At 34.8% G+C, this 14560-nt stretch overlaps 1 protein-coding gene across 2 annotated transcripts in view; it reads left to right on the top strand.

The window, feature by feature from the left end:
- The window catches only part of LOC126913984 (uncharacterized), a 226545-nt gene that overhangs the window by 67681 nt on the left and 144304 nt on the right, over window positions 1–14560 (top strand). The window lies entirely within an intron of this gene.

Below are 14560 nucleotides of genomic sequence, written 5' to 3'. Positions count from 1 at the left end.
ATATTACTATCAATGTGTCTGTGTATATTAGAATCCTATCAATTAATGAAATGAAGCTACAAAATAAATGAAATAAATAGAATATTAGGTAAATCGATAAACACACAGAGTTGAAGGATTAATATCAAAATTAATTAGCAGTAGTCTTTCGTAAGAAGGAATATCTGCCTTTTTGTCCATTGCCTTCTTCGCCACTCGTTTCCACTTTTGTTCATCCTTTTTTTTCTCATATCGATTTGCGAATAAATCCTAAGGATTCCCATATGTATTTCAATGAAAGTAACGTTGTAATAGCATGTTGAATCCATACTTAACTTATATGTCCACATAACTTTACACAAGTTCCATAACTTTCACATGTCCGATATTCTAAGAAATGGCAGCAGAGAATGAAAAAGCGATATCAAAACTGTATGGAATAACAAAACGAACTACGCACGTGTTAACCCATGTTTCAAGGGATCGCAGATATCAGGTCACACGAAAATATACGCATGTATCATTCAAATTTTTTCCATTTAAACGCTTGTTGCGTTTCGTTCGTCAGGCACTCGCCGTCACGTAATCTTACGCTCTCTGCTTTACATTCAAACATGCGATATACGCGAGAGTAGGCTTCATCTACTATTGCACAATAAAGCGTGATATTTTTCATGAAAATATATGTGCGACACGAATGTCCCGGAAAAGATGAACGGGTTTTTATAATTGAGAAACTTCGCAGGCTGCGTTTGTCCTTTGCACGTACTCGTAATGTACGTTTGTTATTTTCACTGTATCGCACGTATTTGCTTTGTCCCGCGATTGACTCGCCTATGACGAGCTACAGCAGTTCAGAATAATTTTAGAATTCAATGACGCTTTGTGTAATTATTAGAAATGAGGATGAATGTGTAATACGAGTACTTACATTTCACTGAAACAATCCATGAACTCAGAATAACGGAAAGACGTTAAGCTATTTATCAGTGATGTAATGATAACTATAGCTATATGGGTATAAACACGAGCATGTTATTAGTTACATAACTATACATGTAGCTATGTAACATTAATCGTAATTTAGTAACTACATACTAAAACGAATTTGACAAAATAATTAAGCTTTCAGCATTGAATTTGTTGAGAATTGTGTACGAGTTCGACCACTTATATTATTGCCAATTTTAATTATCTCTCTTTATGCAAATTTGTAAATGTTACTGACACATGGAAATGCCGAAAAATTAGCTAATTCCGTATGTTAATGTAAAAATGAATACACATGTAAATAATATAGTTAATATATAAATCAGGATGAAGGTAGTTTATATAGGTTTTTTTGTCAGAGAAATGTCGAAATGATTAAAAATATGTTTCTTGGATTAAAACAAGTAATAATTATAATCACAAAAAAATCGAAATTCCAACATTTTCGATAGAATTATTGCGTTTCTGTCCGTTTTATAAAGTTATTCACGACACTAGCGATCAATAGGACTTTAATAATGGTGTTCACGCAGATGAAAATTTAATATGAACACATGGAAGGTAGGAAAACGTTATTAATCGAGCAGCTACGAAATCGTATTCGTACACACGTATAACAGTAACAAGTTCATTAGACGGCCTAAACGAGCACGTCACTCATATAGGTTTACACGAATACAGGAGGAGACGAGGAGGATGGCGCACGTGCGAAATTTAATTATAAACGCTGGTCACTCGTGCCAGAGTTGCAATTCCTGTTACCGATACCTCGAACGGGATGAAATTTTGATTAATAAAGGTTCGATGCCGCATAAAAGTCAATCGACAGTCCGATTCTGCTGCGTCGTTTATCTGCTCTGCTCATTTTGAAGAATAATCGTAGCTCATCAGGATAAATGCTTAACTTTATATATACACAACAAGCTTCTGATTTTACACTTTCAGACTACAGTAAATGCTACTCAAATTAGAAATAAAACCTATCAAATTGGAATATATAAGGAGAAATAAATTATATATACCTAAATATATATATGAAAAGTAAGTTCATTTTATATCCAGATGAAATAAATGATTATTAGTATTTCTACTTAATACTTTCAAATAACGTTTCAAGTAATTTGAGATTTTAAATACTATACGTTGCATGTATTTCAGTCGTAAATAGTAAAGCAGAATGATCTTACAAAACTGTTTTCATTTTGATTATTCTTAATTAACGAGGCTGTAGAAATCTATGGCTTAGATAGAATTGAACAAATAAAACAAGGAATTATCTCGTTAATTAATTCGGGGAATATTTATGCAAATAAAAGATGAAACAGAAAAGTATTTGATAATCAATTAATGAAATAATTAAGAGAAAGATCATTTTGTTATTCGAATAGACTAATCTCTTGCACGATGTTGAATGAGAAATTTCATTCATTTACGCTCGCCTAAATAATGTACAGCGACACATATAGCGCTATTGTACGGTTCCTTGTATTATATTTCACGCGTGAATTTCATTTGCCATATTTCTCCGTAGCACTCAACCCTCTCATGAATTGTGCCTACTTTATGATATGATAATTCGAGAAAAAGAAGATGAAAATTGCATCGCAATAGAAAGGAAATAGTCGAAAGTTAAAGGAAATTCTTACTTCTCCAAGTTCTCGCTTATTTCGACAAATCGAGCGGAATTCTTTCAACGTCTTTACAATTGCGTTAATTGAAAGTGAGTAAAGTTTCGTTTGTAATTTTGTTAGGAAAAGCATCGAAGACTGGCGATTCTGGAATGCAAACTCTTTGCTTTATCATTGATTTTCTAACAAGCGTTTCACGCGAATAAGGTAGTTTGCATTCTTTCCAACATCAAAGCTCTCCTTTTGCGTTCGCCGTAGATTCTTCGGATAATTGCGCATTGCGAAAATATGCGACCAAAGGGCTAAACTAAATCGGTGGATTCTGATAGTAGGCATGATCGCGTTATTTGTCTGCTGCTTTTCAGAGGTAATTAATTTACGCTGAATTCATGATGAGTAAACGATGAATAAACAGTTTAAATTTAAATTTCAATCCGGCGGCATACGTTTTGACGTACAGATATTATTAATGCTCTTCGCGTTACATAGCTGTTATTAATCTTATCATGTATTGCGTTCGATAGCTAAAATACGCGTACTAAAAGAAAGAAATATGTAATTACTAAGAAATTACAGAATGAAACGAAATAAAGATTGAATTAACTATTACGAATATCCATTAACAATTCTTACAATGCGAGAAGAAAATGTAATACGTAAGAAAATATAAATGAATAATACAAATTTCAATAGCGATAACATTCTAAATTATGAAACAAAGTTATCGTTTAAATTACCGCTTCGATTACAAGGTCGAAGAGAATATTAAGAACCAAAGTATTGAATTGTTCGAATATAATTAAAAATTCCTATGATATTGAACAGATTCCAATAATGCAAAGGAAAGTTCTACGACGAGCTGGAGAACTGAAATCTTTAATTATAAAAATAGATGATTGTTTAATTGCTAGGTTCACGAAGAATATATAGCGTCTTTAATATGTGATTTAAAATTCTTGTTTACGACGAGAAAATTTCAATAATTGACAAACTGAAATTCGAAACTATGGAACTATGTAACTCTTTAACTGTTTGCTACAAGGTTTAAATAAATATTCAAAGGTAAAGCGTAAACTAAAATACAGTTTACAAATGAGACAAAATTCTCGAAATATCGCTCTATGTACACACGTAATGAATCTTACTTAGAAACTGTAACATCCGAATTAACTACCGAATTAACGCGTCGTAAATTGCGATGGAGAGCGGCGAAATCGTGTCAGAGATTAGCTTTCAACATAGAATCCGTTTGAATCTCACGTGCAAAGCTCTCATCAATGCTTATCGGTTTGCGGGGCCGACACTGGGTTACTTGCGGCCATGACTTCAGCCACGTAAAGAGCGTAAACCGTCTCGTCATTAAGGACAATTCGCGTTCAAACAGCGACTGCCAGAGGATTTTGCATATAATTAAACGCGATCGGTCGGTAGACGAGGCAGCATCACTCTTCGAAGATCATTCTCCCTCGTGGACAGCAATTCGCCTATCATTTCTGGCATCCACGTTGTTCGTTCTTTGAGACGAGTTCTGAAAAATCGCTGTCGAGCAACGAAATTCTAGAGCGTAACCCGAAATCGCGCGATAAAAACGAAACGATATAAAATGTAAAAAGTTATATATGCTACGGACTTTACAAACGAATCGTAGAATTTGGCTTGATTGAAATTTGAGCGAAAAAGAAGAGTTACAGCGAATTTTATCTCAGCTTCGAAGCTCGAAGTTGAATGCTTCGTTTCTACACGTTGCATCGATAAGAGAAGAATAAATGATTTGAAAACATTTCGAAGAAAATGTTGGTTAAAACTTAAATGCGATTTGAATGGATTTTGTTTGAAAACGACATAGGAGAAATATGATAAGTTCGTTTTTGTTACTTAAATGTTTTCATATAATTACACAGTTGGAAAGAAGATTCGTTGTATCTAAAGATACAAATTTCTTCGAGACATTTGGTATATTTACGAAGTTTCGTAACAACGACGTGATTTTATGGCAATCTATATTTTTATTGATCGCGTTACAGTTCGTAACAAAATCAAGTAAAAAGAGGAAAATTGATGATATTAAATTAACTGTGACACGTAGAATTTTTAAATTGTTTCTCCGTGACATATGAAAAATGTGATTCGTTACGCCCTTCTTCTGTGATCTTCGTTTGCAGTGTTCGAAAATTGACGAAAATTAAAAAACGCCGTTTATTATTAAAAGCAAATATAAACTGCGAAGTTGTCGATACGGTAAATTATAAAAATTGGAAAATATGAAAGTTCACGTGTTTTTTTTTTATGAAAACTTGGAATATATTTTATTTAAAAAGGGGAAAGTACGTGCTGTTGTTTACTTGATATATTCAGATACTGATTTTTTAATTTCTTCATCACTTTGATGTGTAGGTTGCATCAAATAAATTTACTCTGGTATAATAAACCTTATTTCAATCTAAAACAGAGCGGAAAAATAAAAACAGTAATTACCAGCGAATGTATGATGGGTAGAAATACAACCATACGGTTTATACCTTTCAATTTGGCTCGTTTTAAAATTCAATTAACTGAAAAAATGTACGTACGCGAGATTAAAAACGATGATTGAGTCGATAGATGAAATAAAAGCGTAAAATCTTTTCACGCTCGTTTTTTAGACGTCAGCTCGATGCATTCTATGCTCAGAGAGTGCAGACATTATAATCGATTTGTAGTAACAGTATTTACATTTCACCAAAGTGTACAAATCGATAATTGAAAATAGAACTTCTTGCCTTCTCCGGAATCAAACTACAAATTAATTAATTAATCTATTAAAAGACAACGAATTAATCCATCTTGTTTTATTTATTACATACATTGTTATATACATTTTCCATTCAAGGAACGCAAAAATCTAATCTAATTAAATACAATGTAACTAACGTTAAATTTATATTTTTCCATCTTCCATTTAATCAAAAAAAAAAAAAAAAAAAAAAAAGAGATATTCCACATAACATCACAAAACACACAACACAATACGAAAGCCTACGTACCTTTGAAAGGTCTTCTCGAACAAAAGAAAAAGAAGAAAACGCGCGAAAGTTTATTCAATTAACCCTCTGAAGCTTATCGACGCCGCGGAAAGTCGAGCTATAGCAACTATAGTACATAGAATCCGGCACAAAGAACGAAAGTTCACGATGGCGAACTTTCCATATAAGAGTGTGATAAGAATTTCCTGGTTGGTACGGAAGTACATCTGCCGAGTTACACAGCCGAGATTCGGATCTTATTATTCACCGGATAAAAGGGTCGACGGTGTGGTGTAAAGACTTTGCGAAAAAAAGAAAAAAGGAAGAAGAAGATGGAATTGCAAAACTGTGGCCTCAGTGTGATCCTCGATATAACAGGGCGGCTGCTTTTTTACAGTTTGCGCGGCGCTAAATGCGACTACTTTATGCGAACGAGAGGATAGCCTTTCTTTCCCTCTCTGCCTCCCCTTATCTTTACCCTCGAACTGGCAGAAAGACAGAAATGCATCCTTCAACGGTACAAACGTGTTGTTCGTTTTTCATTCACTCGTTCGTCCCTCATTCACTTGTTCGTCCTTATATCAGCCGACGTCGAGTAGACTGTTCCGCTTTAATGCCCTTTGTCCAGCCAGGCTTTTTTGCTCACTCCCCTTTGGGTTCTTGATCAAAGGCTGACTTTTTCTTCGAAAGGTAACAATTAGCGACCTATTCGAGCTCCGAGTACCTAGCCACTGCGGTAGATCGGTAAACGTCGAGCATGGAAAATCAGTTTCGCGCAAATACATGGAAATTCCGGGGTTAGAACGTGTTTCAGGGTTTGGGAATAATTAAATGTCTCCGGTGATTGAGCACTCGAGCATGGTTTCTCTTCTTTTTTACTGCTGGCAATTTCAAAGTTTCGAGAGATCATTGAGTTGATCTTTGAAAGGAACGGTAGGTCGCGAGTCTTTTTAATCTTTTTGTTATTCTAATCGTTAGAACAGTGGATGATGAAGATCGAGAAGTAATTAATGTCAGTGATAATGGAGGTGAGTTTGGTTAAATATCGGGGGTTTTAAAAAGTCTTTGATAACATTGGCAGAACTTTGGTAATATATTGCGGATGTTTCGCTAATACAACTGACTATAATTATTCGTAAAGCTATTTCCTGAGCTAATGTATCTCCGAGTTTGACGTGACAAGTCAACGATGATTCAGCGTCAGCGATGATTGAGGATGAGCTGGTCATTTGCTGATTTGTAACTTGCGAGAAAGTTTCCAGGGATGTTTGATTTTGATTTGACGAAGTGGAATATATCATACCGTGTTGAAATTACAGACTAGTTTCGCCAATAACAAGTATGTTTATCGTGTAGTCAATTAATAACTTGTCAAGTACAATATTGCAATGTGTCGAGTACAACATACGCAAGATTTAGCGTGAAAGTAATTAATCAAAAGTGAGAAGGCTTATCAAAACCTTAAGTTGTACGATAATTTATCAATACCGGGAAAACTAAAATGACATGGAAAAGAAGGGAGAGACGGGAATTGATATCTCGCGCGGGAAATGTTTCCAATCAGTGAACATCATGAGTAACACGTTCCGTTAACCGCAAAATACAAATCGAACGTAGAGGATACGATTAAATTGGCCATTACATTTTCAATTGTGACAATACAGCGCGTATTGCATCGCTTCCACACGGCTAATAAATTTTAATTAAACCAGCATTAGGGTATTTAATAAGCAGTAATCAATAACCGAAATGAAGGCTGATTTTTCAAGTTCCTGGCAAAGTGAATTAATGCGTTTATCTAGGTAATTAAACGTTTCTACTTTCCATAGATCCAGTCAAGAGCGTGTGCTTCTCTGTAAAGCTTGCCAATGGGATAGGAAAGGAATTTTTAATAAAAATTCAATAGAAGATTTCTATTTTATTAAAATTCCATTGTGTTACTATTAATGAAATTTTAATTTTTCGTACAATTATTTTATATTCAATTAATATTCTTAATAGAAAGCAAGTACCCAATCATTAAACGTATACATAATTCGTTCACTTTTGATTTTACGTTTATTGTGCTGCACAAGGAAAGCATCGGAATTTCTGGAAATTGATCTCTTAAACAATTCGGTTTCATATCTCTCCTACACACATAAGTACTGCGCGTACTGATAAATCACTCGACACTATATCGGCTTCCCTCGCTTAATGAACCTTTTCCAATTTACTCTTCCATAACGTGTTGGCAACAGAAAAGAAACATATCACGTTCGATCATTCATAATCACGTAACGTATTCAATATACGTACACTCTCAGGCACATCGAAAATTATTTAACAACGCATCAATTTCCCGCAAGCCACAAACCGTCGGATAATTGACTCGTGACACCAGCAGCTTTCATTATGTCACAAAATATCGAACGCGGGCGAAACTGAATCGGAAGGACGTTGAATACATCGCGTTTACTCTTACTATACTGTTACTGCAGACGTATGCCAAATATTAAACAAAATACGCGAATTTTAATAGTTTCGATATAAAATTCGAAGGGAGTATGGAAGGTGAAATTAACAAATTCGTATTTCAAAGAGCTTATTTAGCGAAATAGTATAGTTTCGATGTGGAATTAGGAGAAAGTAATTGTCGAGGCAGTTATATCGCTTTGGTGATGTTTCAACGTATTTCAAGTTTAGGACAAGTAAGCATTTTTGTAAAATCCAAGTGACATCGAATACAAAAATGTTTAATTTAAGAAAATACCAATTAATTCTTATTGTTTTGATGTTCCCTTGAACATCGTAAGAAGAACGTGTTACGTTTAATAAAAATTTTACTTACGTCGATTATCGCGGATTGTTCATAGCAATCGATGAATTGGATAGATAAAGAGATCATGAAACTTTATTAATTAATTTAAATAAACGTTGTGCGATTTTTCTTAAATCACCACCGAAGATTCGCGAATTTTTATAAAATTTGGAATATCAAAAAATAGATTTTATACTATAAATACAATAAAGAAATATTTCCTAATTATAAGATTAGAAAGCGAACAAAAGTTGTACACGTCGAAGAACCACCAAATTTCCCTGATACTTGCGAGAACGTACCTTAATGGTTATTACACTTTACTTAAGCGTTTGTTAACTATCAAGTATCCGATAACTCACCGACGAAACTCAATATCTATGAAATCGGATAAAAAAAGAGTTGCGCGCGTGCTGAAGCCAGTTTGAAAAGCGGAAATGGTCGTTTATTCGACATGGTCGTGAAGTCGTGGCCGATGCTGGATTTTCAACGAGTTTCCTCTTCGTAAATATGACCGCGAGAAATTGAATAAAATCCTCTGAGGGAAGAACGAACGGAGGAAGAGCAGAACAAAAGCAGTTTTCCCGCGTTTTATTTACTCAGTTGGCACGCGGTTTCATAGGCGATCCTCTTTACTTTATTTTTACGGCTATCTTTAACAGCAATCCTGGAAAAAATGCAAGAGTCGTCCGAGGCGATTTCCGAGTTGCTGAATGGCGGAAGAGAATGTGCAGTAAAATAAATCTTCGCTTGGCTATCGGTTATTGGTTTATGTGGTCATTTTCTGAGGGGTTCTGCGTGAGATTGGTTTCGTGATACGTTTTCCTGCAAAATCAACGTATATTTTAAATGTAGGTCAGTTCTTCGACCTGACAGTTTTTGGTGCTGCAGCTCAGATTCTAGAGACCATCTGACGCTATTATCTTTTTATTTGTCATCCGATGGAAATTGATTTTTAAATTAGATTTCGAAACAACGGTTGAAATTAAATTATAAATGGAATTTTCAGAATTAACTTTAAAAATTCAGTATTTTTTCAACATGCAGGTCTTGTCCCGTTTTTGGTCAATTCCAATACGAAGAAATATAGAAAAAAAAAACGATCATTTTAAAATATACTTTTGTTATATGTAATGATCTTCCGAGTTTATAAATTTATTGATTATCCATAGATTTTTAATTAAATACATGAATGTATGAAATAATACTCTATATGAAATTATTTATATACATTTAGTTTAATCCTACCTCAATAATGTACCTTTTAAAACAAAGTATATTAATTTTACAATAATCTGTTATATGTTAAAGATTATTCAAGATCGTATGATTGATCAGCAGAAAAAATAACTCGAGCTTTGTGTGTATATTCGTATTCCTTCATTTTGAACTTTGTATTTTTTCTTAAAATAAATGTATTAAAATAAGTGTAATTTTCGTACGTAATATTTTATCACAAACGCTATATCATACAAATGGAAATACATCTATCGACACGAACATCTGTGCAAGAGTGTCTCTTTATGAATCGATACTTCCGGTCAGCAAAGGCCAGTATGGTAGTCATCCGCTTCCTTTCACATTGCACGAAATTTTCCACTGTACCTACATCATGTTTGCAGCGATACACGAATGAACAATGTGATATATCTCAACCGAATACTGTAGCGAATTGAAATTTCAGCCAACTATAAAAGAACTGGTCCAGCAGAACAAAACTCGCTATTGGCACCGAAATATGAAACCTATTGTTGAGAAGCTATACACACTTTTTACAATACAATCTGCAAAGATTGTAAGGCGAAGAAAGAAAACGCGTAAACATGGAATTTCAGCGGACTTCCTGATCGTTGAATCGTTTTTCGTCGTTTTCTTTGAAAACATTCTTCGGCTGGTTAATTCAACACTTCAGCTTTTCTACTCGTCTCTTTTGAAACGCCAGCAAGAAAAAATATCCACGGCACGAACAATACGAAATTCTGCATCGTATAGAAAATTCTACGACAGAAAAATCCTGACAAGAGATCGTATTAATGTTTTCAAGCGGGCAAAAGTTGTAGTACTCGGTGCACGAATTCTGCTGTTTTCTCTGGCAAAACAACGAGTTTCATTTTCCAGTCGACTCCGTGAAAGAAGTCTGGTTCGCGTCAAAAGTAATCCCGTTCCCGTGAAAGGAGCCGGGAGTCGTGAAAAATTCTTGGAAAATTACGGGGACGTAAGAAATCTCGAGAAACGCGGGACTATAGAAATTGATGTACGAACCTCATTGCTCTTTTTAACGAAACACTGCCCCTCGTCTGGTTTTTGTCAAAGCGCGCTGCTTTTTCACGCCGGGAGCATGGCCCGCGGAAAACATTCAGCAAAAATTTTTGGCGAGATACAAACGTCGCGTGAAGAATAATGAGACTTTAAGAAATTGATTCACGAGCTCTGTTAGCTCCGCCCTGGCATCGCCACCCAAAAGGTTCAACTAACTCGCTTAAAACTGTGCCTAATTTCTGTCAGAACCCGAGGTATTTTGCAAAACGAATGAATAATTTTCACGTGAAATTTTTGTGGAATATGAAATTCTCAAAGAGGAGAGGAATTGGAAAAAATTGATTAAACAGCCTTCTGCGTATTTATCAGAAGTAAAGTTAAACTGCAAGTTAATTTAGTCATTGTTTTACTAACTATTTATTAATCCTTAATTAAGTCAATTAATTATAAGCAGGTTAAACTATATTTGACAGTTTCACGAATTATTATTATTATTATTCATTTTTACTTGATCGTTTCGATAGTTTGTAACATCTTCAAAATTGAAGGACGATTACTTATTATAAACTTCTGTGAAATAACGAAATGAGGAATTCCGACAAATAATTCCGTGTCGAACATTAACTTGGACAAAACTTTCTGATTCTTTTTTACGTTGTAGAAGGGAATATTTCTAATCACAGATTCTGAATAATAAATTATAATAAAAGCATTCATAAAAGCATTTATAAAGAATTTTTAATTTTGATTCTACGAAAATATATTACTTTCAAATTTGTCTTAAATTCCTGTTTCTCTTAAATTTCTAAAAGAAAAAAAAAAACTCAATATAAGATATTTTAACGAAGCCTATAGAAAATTTCAAGCGTATCAAAATATTTCAATATTTGACGCACAAGCTTTATTATCTTTCCCCTTTAAATTAAAACGAAAAAATAGTAAAATTTCGATTCTAAACTGATTCGTTAAGCTGCGTTCGATCAACGTTAACATCGTTTTACGCAATTAAAAGCGACACCAAAGAAGTTGCAGCGAAGAATGCAAACAGGACACCGGAGCGGATCTCTCGTATCCCCAACCACAGGAACGCATCGGATCGACCTTCGGTTTCAAGCTGATTCGTCACACAGTGTCTGGTTTCTGTCTCAAAGCAGTCTCTTCCACAAAAGCGGCAAGAACGCACGAGCTACGTTAGAAAAAAATTTCCGTAAAAAACCTTCAAGATTCCAGAAACACTAACAACATTCTCCAATTACCATACAATTTTTCATTCATCTTTTTACACGTTTTGTCGTCTCGAATTAACCAACCGACTGACGTTCTCTGATTCGCGTGAAAGTCTATACAAGAAGGAAAGGTAGAGAAAGAGATGTTGACGAACGAACTCCCCTTTCTGCTCGTTAAATCGTCGGTAAAAAGCAACGAAGATGAATCCGCACGAGAAATATTCTTTATCGTCAAAAGCTCGACGCACAAAAGATACTCTCTTCATCAGCCTGTGTGCTTCTCTTCCTTTATCGCCAGTTCCCCTCCACGATTCATCCCTTAACTCACCCCCTGTTCCCTGTTTCATGACTTTCATTGTCAAACGAGGTGACCGTGCTTCGTCATTTCTTGATAGGACAGAGAACCCTATATACACAGCCTGAGGAAAGTGTCCGAACATTTGTACACACTACCAGACACACCTTTTATGAATATATTATGTGTGTCGTAGGAAACATTTTGAAATTTCATTAGCATTAAGACGAGACTCGAATATTATGATTATATTGGTAAAGTTTGAAACTAGTACAAGTATGTATATATCTGGCAGAGACCAGAAGAGTAGATATTCAAATAGTTAATTATCCATTATGTTAATAAATCTTAATATCTAATGGGATTTATATCTAACACGTATTATTTGCTTAAAATATGTTTAGGATGGCTATTCGTGTTGTATATTAATTTCTTACAAAATAGAACTAAATTTCATAGCTCACCAATTTTTTCCGCCACCTCTTATTTTTCGTTCACACAATAGGAGCTCAAATAAGCGAATTCAATCGACAAAAAGTTCAGTTGGTCGGACGTTAATTAAAATTTCGCTGGAATAAAGGGAGTTCTATTGTATATGTTTGCAACACATTACTGTAAATATCTTGCAATTTCCACATATATACATTTTGGAAGACCTACATAAACGTGACAATGCTATTTTTTTCTTTATTATTTAATGTGTACTTTACAATTTGTCCAGCTGGACATTTGGTAAATTTTTCTAATTTAATTGCTAAATAACATGTGGATGGCTACCCCCAGCAAGATACCATCTTCGGGTTTGATTATGTTATTTCTTTAGCGAGTTCAATGGGTTGAAGTGCTAATGAAATTCCAAAATGTTTCACAGTGACACGTATAATACGAAAAGATGTCGATATACTTCGTATAATTTGTCTATTATATTTTGATATTTTCATACAAAACTTCTCTATGTATCATAAATGTTGAAATACTTTCGCGAGCCATTGTGTATGACAGAAAGAGGACGATACTGAATAAAAATGATATGCGAGCCTTTGTGCACGACAGAAAACGAATGATATTGAATAAGAATGATACGCGAGATGTAGCGTTTCATAGAAAAAAAAGGAGAAAGGGAAAAGAAAGAAACAAAGAAATGGAGGATGCTGCGTATTAAGAGATTATCATCCGAAAAGCGTCCCTTTGTCGCGTGGCGAGGGTGAACAGAGGAAGTTTCGCGATATCCGCAGTGCGTATGCCGCACGCTCGTGACCCGTTTCGAAGACGCTTTGAATATCCGGCAGGGAATAACGAGAGCCCATTGTTTCTATAGTTTTCGTTGGAACGGCTGGTTATTTTTCTAGCACGATAAAACACCGCAGCGTGGCGGGGTTTGAATAAAGACGTGGTTACCCCCGAGAACCATCGCATGCCTTCTTCTTGTGGGCGCTTCTCGTTCGATTTGTTGTTCATGTTGCGCCTTCACGCGAAAGATTTTCTCGTCAATACATATAGCGCTGCGGTATCGATGATTTGTGTCTCGATCCGGGATTTGTTTCGGACGCAACAGAAGGTGAATGCTGGAATTTGAAACGGACTCAAAGGGCTGAAAAACCTTGCGATACAGCACTGAAATGAAAGAACGCGAAGATGATTTTTATTCGAAAGATATAACGTCGGTCGTACGATCAATCGGAAATTTACATACGACTCTTAAATTGAAAATGTAAGAAAAATAGCAGTTTTAATATATGTGTATTTCTCGTGCGAAACTTTTTATTAATCGAACGGAACAAATCGACAAATTAGTTAAATACACAATCGAGGGAGTAATAATAGAATATTGATATTAGTAGATGTTTAAAAGTAGAAGTAAAAAGATACAAGATTCATTAAATGGGTATACGTTCAACGTATATTTATTGTATTAATTAATTGAACAAATCTATTGAAATAGTCTGTTTGGTCAAGTTACGAATCGTCGAGACGGACGATATACGTAAAAATTCAAATGAAGATTTCCAAATGCATGCATATTTAACGAATCTTCAAAAACAAATCCTGCGACGAGTAAACATTATTCTACATTTTCAGTTCCTCTTTTTCTATCCTTGTTTTACGTAAAATTACATTTCTTCCATCTACATCACAAGATAAATTACATCCTCCGCATAATACAGCTAAAGTGATGCACGTCAACCAGTTCAAGCAATTAAAACGTTTAACCCGTTATCGTACACGCAAAATTGTACACGTACATAATTGTAACGAAATAAAGGTAAACGGCATTAAATCAAATAACGCAGTAAAGGAAGGAAGAAAAGAAAAAAAGAAAAATTATGAAATTATAAACCGGGGCTCGTGAGTAAGCTGGGGCCATTAAAACTTCTTTATGC

This window comes from Bombus affinis, chromosome 3 (genome assembly GCF_024516045.1).
Source record: "Bombus affinis isolate iyBomAffi1 chromosome 3, iyBomAffi1.2, whole genome shotgun sequence".
Classification (NCBI taxonomy): domain Eukaryota; kingdom Metazoa; phylum Arthropoda; class Insecta; order Hymenoptera; family Apidae; genus Bombus; species Bombus affinis.
The sequence above is the reverse complement of the archived record's forward strand: the minus strand, read 5'-3'. Positions and strand labels throughout refer to the sequence as shown.